General features: G+C 47.1%; 1 protein-coding gene across 3 annotated transcripts in view; it reads right to left on the bottom strand.

Annotated features, from left to right (window-relative positions):
- The window catches only part of RIMOC1 (RAB7A interacting MON1-CCZ1 complex subunit 1), a 352,796-nt gene that overhangs the window by 82,992 nt on the left and 257,178 nt on the right, over nucleotides 1-12,626 (bottom strand). The window lies entirely within an intron of this gene.

Genomic DNA, 12,626 nt, shown 5'->3' with positions numbered 1-12,626 from the left:
GTGTCTCTCGGAGTTGTTTCCATCTGCTTGGAAGAAAGCCATAGTACTGCCTCATCAAAAAGCCTTCTCTCAACCCTGACAATACAAATAGTTATTGGCCCATTTCCTGTCTCCAACTGCTGGCAATTTTTTTTTAAAAGGTGTCGAACTCAGAATTGGGAAATTATATTATTTCCAATAATCTCTTGTACACCACTCAATTTGGGTTCTATGCTGGCCACAGCACAGAGACCGCGCTGATCAAGGCTACCGAGGAGAACAGGCAATCTCTTGACAAGGGTGGCCAGGCTGCACTGATCCTGCTTGATCTATCAGAAGCCTTTTATACTGTGAATCATTGGCTGCTGATGGAGCGGTTGAGCTGGATCGGTGTGACTGAAAGGGCCTGGGAGTTACTGAATTCATTTCTTTACGGACAGGTGCAATTGGTTAGGTTAGACGGGTTTTCTGCTCCACCTTTCTCCCTTCCTTGTGGAGTCCCTCAAGAGTCATCTATCAGTCCTCTCTTATTTAACATCTATGTCACTCCTCTTGCTGAACTCATAAGATCATTTGGCTTTGCACTCAGAAAATATGCAGATGACATGCAACCTGTGTCACTAGCAAGAAGACAGGGTAGTGTCAGCGAGGTTCTGCAACTGCATGAAAGCGGTGGGTGACTGGATGGCAAGAAACTGGCTCAAATTGAACTTGGCGAAAATGCAGGTGCTAGTGTTCGGAGCCCAGCCCTCATTTCTGACCTCTGACTAGTAGTCACCTGAGCCTGGCCCACCTCCGTCAACCATCAGATGTGTTCAGAATCTAAGGGGCATATGCACAGGAACTTAACGCCGCCGTAGGTTTAATTTTTTGACGTTACAGAGGCTTTTTTTTTAGCGCCATATTTACAAGTTGCTGCTAACTACAGTTAGCACCACTTTTCCGACGTACACGTGAATTTGTAAGATCGCCACTTCTGTTAACGGGACTTAACGAAAATTAGATGCAAGTTGGGCGTTCTCGTGCAAAAAACTGCCACTTACCCCACTTTGCGATATTTACAACGAAATTCCCTTATGGCTATAGCCCCCCAAAACTGCTGCTAAGTCCAGTCCGAGGCAATTTTTTAAGACCGCAAAATAGCTGGTCCTAAAATGGGTGCAAACACTTAGGTCCACATATTAGATGTTAGGGTGCTGGACAGAGCTGCAAAGGAACATTGCTGCGCTGCCCTCGGCCAAAACAAAAGGACAGAGATACGCACTTTCAATAAGACAGGGCACATTCCTGGCCCCATTCATCAAAAGTGTTGCATCGCTGCGACAAAACAGTGTTGCGACAATTTTCAATGTATGGCGCTCCATGTCGCAATCAATGATAGATCCGTCTGGAATCCTGATGAATCTGGCAGCGCTAAAGTCACACATTGCTACAGCTGTGTTGCAAGCATGACGCAACTCCAGCAATGCATGCGACCAGCCTATCCCTATGGCACTGCGTCACCCTTACGCCTGCCATTAGGAAGGATCAAGGTTTTGACACAGTGGTGTCTTAGTATTGTAGCAGTGAAATCTGAGAGACTTCACTGCGCCAATCCTACAAGGCTTTGTTGCGTGGGAACGCCCACCCTGCATACATCATATCAGACGCAGGTGTAATGTGGCACAGGGCTTCACAAGGTCAGGCATATGCTTAGATGTAAATACGGCACAATGTGGTGCAAGATTCAAGCATGTCAAGAAAATGACGCACCGGCGGCCTTAAACTGCCAGAAGGGGCTCAGGATTAAGAACCCCCTGTCTTTTTCCACCTACGATGGCGCACACTAGCTGCCATGCACTAACGCAGGCACCCTTTTTAAAAAAAATTGTATTTAAAACTTTTTTCTTTAGTCCGATAAGCAGTACAATTTTTCATACAAGTATTATTGCATTTACAGATGTAAATGGATGCAGTGGTGTCTTAGTATTGTAGCAGTGAAATCTGAGAGACTTCACTGCGCCAATCCTACAAGGCTTTGTTGCGTGAGAACGCCCACCCTGCACACATCATACCAGACGCAGGTGTAATGTGGCACAGGGATTCACAAGGTCACGCATATGCTTAGATGTAAATACGGCACAACGTGGTGCAAGATTCAAGCTACAAGTACGTCAAGAAAATGACGCACCAGCGGCCTTAAACTGCCAGAAGGGGCTCTGGATTAAGACCCCCCTGTCTTTTTCCCCAACGATGGTGCACACTAGCTGCCATGCGCTAACGCAGGCACCCTTTTTTTTAAAAACTTTATTTAAAACTTTTTTCTTTACAGTCAGATAAGCAGTACAATTTTCATACAAGTATTATTGCATTCACAGATACAATTGTGTCTTAGTCAGCATATCATAAACAGACATTTACTTTTTAACACTTTATCCCCCATACTTTTACATCATAGCATCCAGAGGACTACCTTTCAACTTTACGTAGTTTGTGAATTGAGCAATATGTCAATTCCATTTAGACTGTTTGGCTGCTTTCCAGTGTCCCAGGAATGCTGTAACCCCACTATCCCGGCCAGTTGAAACAGGTTCTACTGTGGCCTCTTCTTGAGCTGCCTTCCGCGTCATACATTCCCTGTATGACGCCCAAATGTCTTTGGGTCTATTTCTTTCTGAAATAATGGCGTTATAGTTATCTGATTGTGTGGAGAAATATGCTAGATCCGTGAGCCAATCTGTGATCTTTTGTAATGGGCCCAGCAGCCATCGATCGCTATTCTCCTTTTAGCCAAGTGGAGGCTAATGGCCGCTAGCTTGTGGCCTGATTTGTGAATACCTTTGCCGTACCCTAGCAGTGCAACCAACAGTGTCTCTGGGACCGGAGGTCCCACAATCTGCTTTAATTTGGCATAAACGTCCTTCAAGTAGTCCTGTACACATGGGCATTCCCATGCCAGATGTATGAACCCTGCATTCGCTGTCCTTCACCTCTGACACCTGTCATTATCAAGTAAGCCATATTTATGTAATCTGGCTGGTGTGTAGTATCCCTTATGGAGATATTTATTATGTATCAACTTATGTCTCCCGTTTTGTGAGATGGATCTTGCGTTGGCATAGCACCTAGCCCACTGCTCATCCGTGATGTCCATGCCCAGATCAGCCTGCCATTCCAACTGTGTTTTGAACAGGGTTGATGCGTTGGCCACTCGGCTAAGAGCATATAACGCTGTGACACCGCGTTGTGTGGAGGTGGCCTGGATTAGGTACGTTAGTGTCTTCATTTTCGGAGGTTCTTCCAACCCTTCCCCTAAAATATCACACATCGCTAGTCAAATTCTGTAATAACTGTATGCGTCCAGGGCTGAGACTTGTGGTTCATGTGCTAGTACTTGCTCCCATGTCTTCATCACTCCCTCGTGGAAGAAATCGCCCATATGTTTGACTTTTAGTTTGTGAAGTGTTTGCATGACTACCCTTTCATCTCCATAGGTAACCAGTCACACCACTCTACGGGTCATTTAGGAGTGTACATGAGTGCAATCCGCTGTGACCTAGCCATGTTTTTCAGTTGAGTTCTTGTACAGGCTATCGGATCTATTAAATGAAGGGTGCCCTTAACGCCCTTCACTAACATTCTAGGAAGTGGGCTAGGACTGACAGCGTTTCTTTCAATGTGAAATTGAGGCAAATCCCAGGGGCCATGAAACAAGTTACTTACCTTCGGTAACGATGTATCTGTAAGAAACATTAGTTAGTTAGATTCCTCACCTTAGAATATCCCCAGGCGTCAGACTGGATCCAGAAGATTTTTCGTCAGCAATACCCCTTGCGCGTCGCTAGGCGTCGTCTGCGGCTCCGCGTCCGTCGTCGGCGTCATGCGCCGGAATGACGTCGTCGGAGTACTTAGACGCCGCCGTCGCGCGCTGACGTCAGTTCTTGTACATAGCTTTCCGCGCCAGGAACGCAGAGCCATGCAAAGACCGACACTGGTGCCAAAAATAAAATCTAGGGGCCTGAAAAGGATAACCTTAACCCTAGATGTCAGTTCGCAGAACGGGGAGGATGGGTGGGTCGGTGAGGAATCTAACTGACTAATGTTTCTTACAGATACATCGTTACCGAAGGTAAGTAACTTGTTCATCTGAAAGAAACACGTTAGTTAGATTCCTCACCTTAGAATAGATACCCAAGCAATACCATCCTCTGTGGTGGGTCTGCGAACCAAGATCACACCAGAAAGTCCTGGAGGACAGAACGGCCAAAGAAGCCATCCCTCCAGACTTGGCTGTCAAGGCAATAATGCCTGGCAAACGTGTGTAGCGAAGCCCACGTCGCCGCCTGACAGATGTCCTGCAAAGGGACACCCTGTCCAAAGCAGTAGTAGCCGCTGTGGCCCGAGTAGAATGGGCGCGCAGCCCAACAGGAGGGTCCTTTTTTGCCAAGGAATAACAAATTTTGATGCACAAAACGACCCACCGAGAGATGGTCCGTTTGTGCACAGCTTTCCCCTTCTTAGCACCCACGTATCCAACAAAAAGTTGGTCGTCCACCCGGAACTGCTTTGTGCGGTCCAGATAAAAGGAGAGCGCACGTTTTGGGTCCAGACGGTGGAGCCTCTCTTCCTCTTTGGAAGGATGCGGAGGCGGAAAGAAGGTGGGCAAGGTGACAGACTGCCCAAGATGAAAGGGGGTCACCACTTTCGGAAGAAAGGAGGGACGAGGCCGAAGGACAACGTTGTCCGGATGAACAGAGAGAAAAGGAGGCTTTGATGATAAAGCCTGGAGCTCACTCACCCGTCTAGCCGAGGTGATAGCTACCAGGAAAGCAGTCTTAAGCGTCAGACGAAGAGGACAATTATGAAGAGGCTCAAAGGGAGCGCACATTAGAAATGTGAGAACAAGATTCAAGTCCCACTGAGGCATTACAAAAGGGACAGGACGGAACGTGTGAGTAATGCCTTTTAGAAAGCGTGTAACTACAGGGGACTTGAAAAGAGAAGGCTGGTCAGGAATCCGCAAGAAGGCAGAGATGGCAGCCACATAACCTTTCAAGGTGCCCAGGGCAGAGCCCTGCCGGGCCAAAGAAAGAAGAAAGAGCAGAACCTTAGAAAGAGGGGCGGAAAGGGGATCCACAGCCTTTGCTGTGCACCATGCCACAAATTTGTTCCACCGGCAGACGTATACCGTCTTTGTGGAGGGACGCCTGGCTGCCAGAATGATATCACAGACTTCAGGAGGCAAGTCAAATGGCATCAACTGCCGCCGCTCAATCTCCACGCATGGAGGTGGAGGCTGGACAGGTTCGGGTGGAGGACCGTCCCCTGCTGCTGCGACAGAAGATCCTCCCGAAGGGGCAGACGTATCGGAGGATCGGTCAACATACTGAGTAGCTCGGGATACCAGTACCTTCGTGCCCAATCCGGAGCCATCAAGATAACTTGGGCCCGGTCGTGCCTGATCTTCTTCAGCACTCTGGGCAGAAGTGGTATAGGCAGAACGGTGTACAACAGACCGCAACTCCACTCGTGACGATAAGCGTCGCCGAGCGAGTGCCGCCTTGGAAATGTGCAGTCACTGATGGCCACTCCTCCTTTATCAGTCATATGGTGTTGGTGTGTGTGCCTTTGTTGTTAAAGCTGCTGGGGCTACTGTATGCCATGCTTCTGCTCTTAAGTAGAAACACTTTCTACACTTAATCATGCGTTCTTTACCATTTACATATATTTTCAAAGCATAGCTGTATTTGTAAATTTTATTCATATAATTCACAATATATTGCCCAATCAGTCGTTTAGAGGCATGCTTTTGTATCGACCACCGGGCACTCGAGACACTTTTGCACACAACTTTGGTTGTTTACTGGAGGGCAAAATTATACGGAAGGACTTTACTGTCCTTGGAGATTTCAACTTACATCTCGAGGTTCAGGGTGACCCAGACACCGTGGCCTTACTAAAATCCATGACCGTGCAGGTTAGACACGCACTCATGGCAGCGATCCCAGCGGCCACGCAACTCTCGCCACTAGAAGACAGACTCCTTACAGACCACCTAAGCAAGAAAGCCATCTCCCTGACATACAGAAAAATAATTAACAATCAGCCCGATCCCACGAAAGCCCTGACGGAACGGTGGGAAACGGATGTGGGAGAACTAGATGAGGAGGAATGGCAGGCAGCCCTGGCGTCCCCGCGGGAGGTAGCGATACCTTCCACATTAAAACTGATAAAGCTAAAAATCCTACATCGTATCTACCACACGTGCAACCTGCTGCATAAGCTAGGTAGGGCGGATACTCCACTCTGCCTCCGACAGTGTGGGGCTGTGGGCACCTTCTGGCACACGATATGGGACTGTCCTGTAATTACTCGCTTCTGGGAGGCCATAATGCACATGATGTCACAGGTCACCAGATCTCGCCGGAACCAAAAAGGTGTTTGCTCAATATTTGGGAGTCCACAGACCTGAATCGCGCAGCTCAAGATTGGTTTAACACTGGGAATGGCATTAGCAAAGCGTAGTGTAGTGTAGCATGACACTGGGGCGCGGGACTGTCCCCAACACATCGACAATGGTGCTGCGATATGGACGATACGATGATAACTGAGGAGTCAATCTACATCTACGTCCACCGGGGATGCCCCAAAAAATCGGCTTGGGTATGGGGTAGCTGGAATAAGTTCCGTGGTGATATATGCGAACCCCCACAAGAAATGCAGATGTCAGAATGACCTTGAGGGACAGAGGAAATGAAGAGTACGCCGAAATGAATAGCACAACAATATATAATAAGGGGTTTGGGTACCTAATACCTAATGCAAAAGATGTTCCACTGCTCATTATGTTATGGTCGTCTATTGTATGCATTGTAGAATATTTCAACGCAGAAACGATTGTCGATATGTATACTAAAATGGCAATTAAATGTTTTTTTTTTAAAAACCATGACCGCAATTGACTTGTCTCAAAGGGTGGATAGTCCCACGCATCAGGCGGGACACACCCTCGATGGTATTTTTTCAACAGATCCTCTTTAGGTAATGTAACTACACTTTCCCTTTCTTGGTCCAATCACAGCGCATTTTAATATTTTTTCCACTCAGTCAAGTTTTACGTCCTCAGCTACCCCTTCTTGAACCATTTCTCCTGCTTGGCACAGGCTTCAAGCAAATGTGTTTTCTCAATGACTCACTGATACTGCACCTGGTGTTCTGGGCAATGTGGACAATGCAGTTGATAACTACACTCTTTAGGTGGAGGCTGTTTCACTAGCCTTAGTACCCAAAAAAAGGTTATGATCAAGAGGATTCTTATCACTGCCTCTTGGTTCTTCAAGGAATTAAGGACCTTGAAACAGGTCTGCAGAAGGCAATAAAGATGTTGAAGTATAAATTACTGTCACAACGAAATGGATCAATATAGGATCTGCCGGTCTAGATGAAAATTCTGGAATCACAAGGCAAAAACTCTTTTTCACTAGATAGAGTGGGCAACAAATTCCTCAAAGGAACTCTTTTCCACAGTTAAAAAGCTCACTTCTGCTAATCCACCATGGCTATATGGTCACGTTTTCTGTAACTCAGTGGCCAATGCCTTCCACCTTTAGGTTGAGGATGTTTTTAACACCTTTTCATTACTCTCCAGGGTCCCTGGGTCAGACAGATTTTCTTCAATGGCAAGCGACCTGAGCACTGAATTTAGCTCCTTTGTCCCGCCCACCACCAATAAAGTCATCAAGTTGCTGAAGGCTGCCAGATCAGACTCACCAGATGCTAGCCCCCCTTCAGCTGCCAGTTTAGCAGCTGAAGTTATCGAGACCAAGTTGGATGATATCTTTCAGCTCCTGTGTCTCTCGGAGTTGTTTCCATCTGCTTGGAAGAAAGCCATAGTACTGCCTCATCAAAAAGCCTTCTCTCAACCCTGACAATACAAATAGTTATTGGCCCATTTCCTGTCTCCAACTGCTGGCAATTTTTTTTTAAAAGGTGTCGAACTCAGAATTGGGAAATTATATTATTTCCAATAATCTCTTGTACACCACTCAATTTGGGTTCTATGCTGGCCACAGCACAGAGACCGCGCTGATCAAGGCTACCGAGGAGAACAGGCAATCTCTTGACAAGGGTGGCCAGGCTGCACTGATCCTGCTTGATCTATCAGAAGCCTTTTATACTGTGAATCATGGGCTGCTGATGGAGCGGTTGAGCTGGATCGGTGTGACTGAAAGGGCCTGGGAGTTACTGAATTCATTTCTTAACGGACAGGTGCAATTGGTTAGGTTAGACGGGTTTTCTGCTCCACCTTTCTCCCTTCCTTGTGGAGTCCCTCAAGAGTCATCTATCAGTCCTCTCTTATTTAACATCTATGTCACTCCTCTTGCTGAACTCATAAGATCATTTGGCTTTGCACTCAGAAAATATGCAGATGACATGCAACCTGTGTCACTAGCAAGAAGACAGGGTAGTGTCAGCGAGGTTCTGCAACTGCATGAAAGCGGTGGGTGACTGGATGGCAAGAAACTGGCTCAAATTGAACTTGGCGAAAATGCAGGTGCTAGTGTTCGGAGCCCAGCCCTCATTTCTGACCTCTGACTAGTAGTCACCTGAGCCTGGCCCACCTCCGTCAACCATCAGATGTGTTCAGAATCTAAGGGGCATATGCACAGGAACTTAACGCCGCCGTAGGTTTAATTTTTTGACGTTACAGAGGCTTTTTTTTTAGCGCCATATTTACAAGTTGCTGCTAACTACAGTTAGCACCACTTTTCCGACGTACACGTGAATTTGTAAGATCGCCACTTCTGTTAACGGGACTTAACGAAAATTAGATGCAAGTTGGGCGTTCTCGTGCAAAAAACTGCCACTTACCCCACTTTGCGATATTTACAACGAAATTCCCTTATGGCTATAGCCCCCCAAAACTGCTGCTAAGTCCAGTCCGAGGCAATTTTTTAAGACCGCAAAATAGCTGGTCCTAAAATGGGTGCAAACACTTAGGTCCACATATTAGATGTTAGGGTGCTGGACAGAGCTGCAAAGGAACATTGCTGCGCTGCCCTCGGCCAAAACAAAAGGACAGAGATACGCACTTTCAATAAGACAGGGCACATTCCTGGCCCCATTCATCAAAAGTGTTGCATCGCTGCGACAAAACAGTGTTGCGACAATTTTCAATGTATGGCGCTCCATGTCGCAATCAATGATAGATCCGTCTGGAATCCTGATGAATCTGGCAGCGCTAAAGTCACACATTGCTACAGCTGTGTTGCAAGCATGACGCAACTCCAGCAATGCATGCGACCAGCCTATCCCTATGGCACTGCGTCACCCTTACGCCTGCCATTAGGAAGGATCAAGGTTTTGACACAGTGGTGTCTTAGTATTGTAGCAGTGAAATCTGAGAGACTTCACTGCGCCAATCCTACAAGGCTTTGTTGCGTGGGAACGCCCACCCTGCATACATCATATCAGACGCAGGTGTAATGTGGCACAGGGCTTCACAAGGTCAGGCATATGCTTAGATGTAAATACGGCACAATGTGGTGCAAGATTCAAGCATGTCAAGAAAATGACGCACCGGCGGCCTTAAACTGCCAGAAGGGGCTCAGGATTAAGAACCCCCTGTCTTTTTCCACCTACGATGGCGCACACTAGCTGCCATGCACTAACGCAGGCACCCTTTTTAAAAAAAATTGTATTTAAAACTTTTTTCTTTAGTCCGATAAGCAGTACAATTTTTCATACAAGTATTATTGCATTTACAGATGTAAATGGATGCAGTGGTGTCTTAGTATTGTAGCAGTGAAATCTGAGAGACTTCACTGCGCCAATCCTACAAGGCTTTGTTGCGTGAGAACGCCCACCCTGCACACATCATACCAGACGCAGGTGTAATGTGGCACAGGGATTCACAAGGTCACGCATATGCTTAGATGTAAATACGGCACAACGTGGTGCAAGAAAATGACGCACCAGCGGCCTTAAACTGCCAGAAGGGGCTCTGGATTAAGACCCCCCTGTCTTTTTCCCCAACGATGGTGCACACTAGCTGCCATGCGCTAACGCAGGCACCCTTTTTTTTAAAAACTTTATTTAAAACTTTTTTCTTTACAGTCAGATAAGCAGTACAATTTTCATACAAGTATTATTGCATTCACAGATACAATTGTGTCTTAGTCAGCATATCATAAACAGACATTTACTTTTTAACACTTTATCCCCCATACTTTTACATCATAGCATCCAGAGGACTACCTTTCAACTTTACGTAGTTTGTGAATTGAGCAATATGTCAATTCCATTTAGACTGTTTGGCTGCTTTCCAGTGTCCCAGGAATGCTGTAACCCCACTATCCCGGCCAGTTGAAACAGGTTCTACTGTGGCCTCTTCTTGAGCTGCCTTCCGCGTCATACATTCCCTGTATGACGCCCAAATGTCTTTGGGTCTATTTCTTTCTGAAATAATGGCGTTATAGTTATCTGATTGTGTGGAGAAATATGCTAGATCCGTGAGCCAATCTGTGATCTTTTGTAATGGGCCCAGCAGCCATCGATCGCTATTCTCCTTTTAGCCAAGTGGAGGCTAATGGCCGCTAGCTTGTGGCCTGATTTGTGAATACCTTTGCCGTACCCTAGCAGTGCAACCAACAGTGTCTCTGGGACCGGAGGTCCCACAATCTGCTTTAATTTGGCATAAACGTCCTTCAAGTAGTCCTGTACACATGGGCATTCCCATGCCAGATGTATGAACCCTGCATTCGCTGTCCTTCACCTCTGACACCTGTCATTATCAAGTAAGCCATATTTATGTAATCTGGCTGGTGTGTAGTATCCCTTATGGAGATATTTATTATGTATCAACTTATGTCTCCCGTTTTGTGAGATGGATCTTGCGTTGGCATAGCACCTAGCCCACTGCTCATCCGTGATGTCCATGCCCAGATCAGCCTGCCATTCCAACTGTGTTTTGAACAGGGTTGATGCGTTGGCCACTCGGCTAAGAGCATATAACGCTGTGACACCGCGTTGTGTGGAGGTGGCCTGGATTAGGTACGTTAGTGTCTTCATTTTCGGAGGTTCTTCCAACCCTTCCCCTAAAATATCACACATCGCTAGTCAAATTCTGTAATAACTGTATGCGTCCAGGGCTGAGACTTGTGGTTCATGTGCTAGTACTTGCTCCCATGTCTTCATCACTCCCTCGTGGAAGAAATCGCCCATATGTTTGACTTTTAGTTTGTGAAGTGTTTGCATGACTACCCTTTCATCTCCATAGGTAACCAGTCACACCACTCTACGGGTCATTTAGGAGTGTACATGAGTGCAATCCGCTGTGACCTAGCCATGTTTTTCAGTTGAGTTCTTGTACAGGCTATCGGATCTATTAAATGAAGGGTGCCCTTAACGCCCTTCACTAACATTCTAGGAAGTGGGCTAGGACTGACAGCGTTTCTTTCAATGTGAAATTGAGGCAAATCCCAGGGGCCATGAAACAAGTTACTTACCTTCGGTAACGATGTATCTGTAAGAAACCTTAGTTAGTTAGATTCCTCACCTTAGAATATCCCCAGGCGTCAGACTGGATCCAGAAGATTTTTCGTCAGCAATACCCCTTGCGCGTCGCTAGGCGTCGTCTGCGGCTCCGCGTCCGTCGTCGGCGTCATGCGCCGGAATGACGTCGTCGGAGTACTTAGACGCCGCCCTCGCGCGCTGACGTCAGTTCTTGTACATAGCTTTCCGCGCCAGGAACGCAGAGCCATGCAAAGACCGACACTGGTGCCAAAAATAAAATCTAGGGGCCTGAAAAGGATAACCTTAACCCTAGATGTCAGTTCGCAGAACGGGGAGGATGGGTGGGTCGGTGAGGAATCTAACTGACTAATGTTTCTTACAGATACATCGTTACCGAAGGCAAGTAACTTGTTCATCTGAAAGAAACACTTTAGTTAGATTCCTCACCTTAGAATAGATACCCAAGCAATACCATCCTCTGTGGTGGGTCTGCGAACCAAGATCACACCAGAAAGTCCTGGAGGACAGAACGGCCAAAGAAGCCATCCCTCCAGACTTGGCTGTCAAGGCAATAATGCCTGGCAAACGTGTGTAGCGAAGCCCACGTCGCCGCCTGACAGATGTCCTGCAAAGGGACACCCTGTCCAAAGCAGTAGTAGCCGCTGTGGCCCGAGTAGAATGGGCGCGCAGCCCAACAGGAGGGTCCTTTTTTGCCAAGGAATAACAAATTTTGATGCACAAAACGACCCACCGAGAGATGGTCCGTTTGTGCACAGCTTTCCCCTTCTTAGCACCCACGTATCCAACAAAAAGTTGGTCGTCCACCCGGAACTGCTTTGTGCGGTCCAGATAAAAGGAGAGCGCACGTTTTGGGTCCAGGCGGTGGAGCCTCTCTTCCTCTTTGGAAGGATGCGGAGGCGGAAAGAAGGTGGGCAAGGTGACAGACTGCCCAAGATGAAAGGGGGTCACCACTTTCGGAAGAAAGGAGGGACGAGGCCGAAGGACAACCTTGTCCGGATGAACAGAGAGAAAAGGAGGCTTTGATGATAAAGCCTGGAGCTCACTCACCCGTCTAGCCAAGGTGATAGCTACCAGGAAAGCAGTCTTAAGCGTCAGACGAAGAGGACAATTATGAAGAGGCTCAAAGGGAGCGC

This window comes from Triturus cristatus, chromosome 2_1, assembly GCF_964204655.1.
Source record: "Triturus cristatus chromosome 2_1, aTriCri1.1, whole genome shotgun sequence".
In the NCBI taxonomy this organism is placed as follows: Eukaryota; Metazoa; Chordata; class Amphibia; order Caudata; family Salamandridae; genus Triturus; species Triturus cristatus.
The sequence above is the reverse complement of the archived record's forward strand: the minus strand, read 5'-3'. Positions and strand labels throughout refer to the sequence as shown.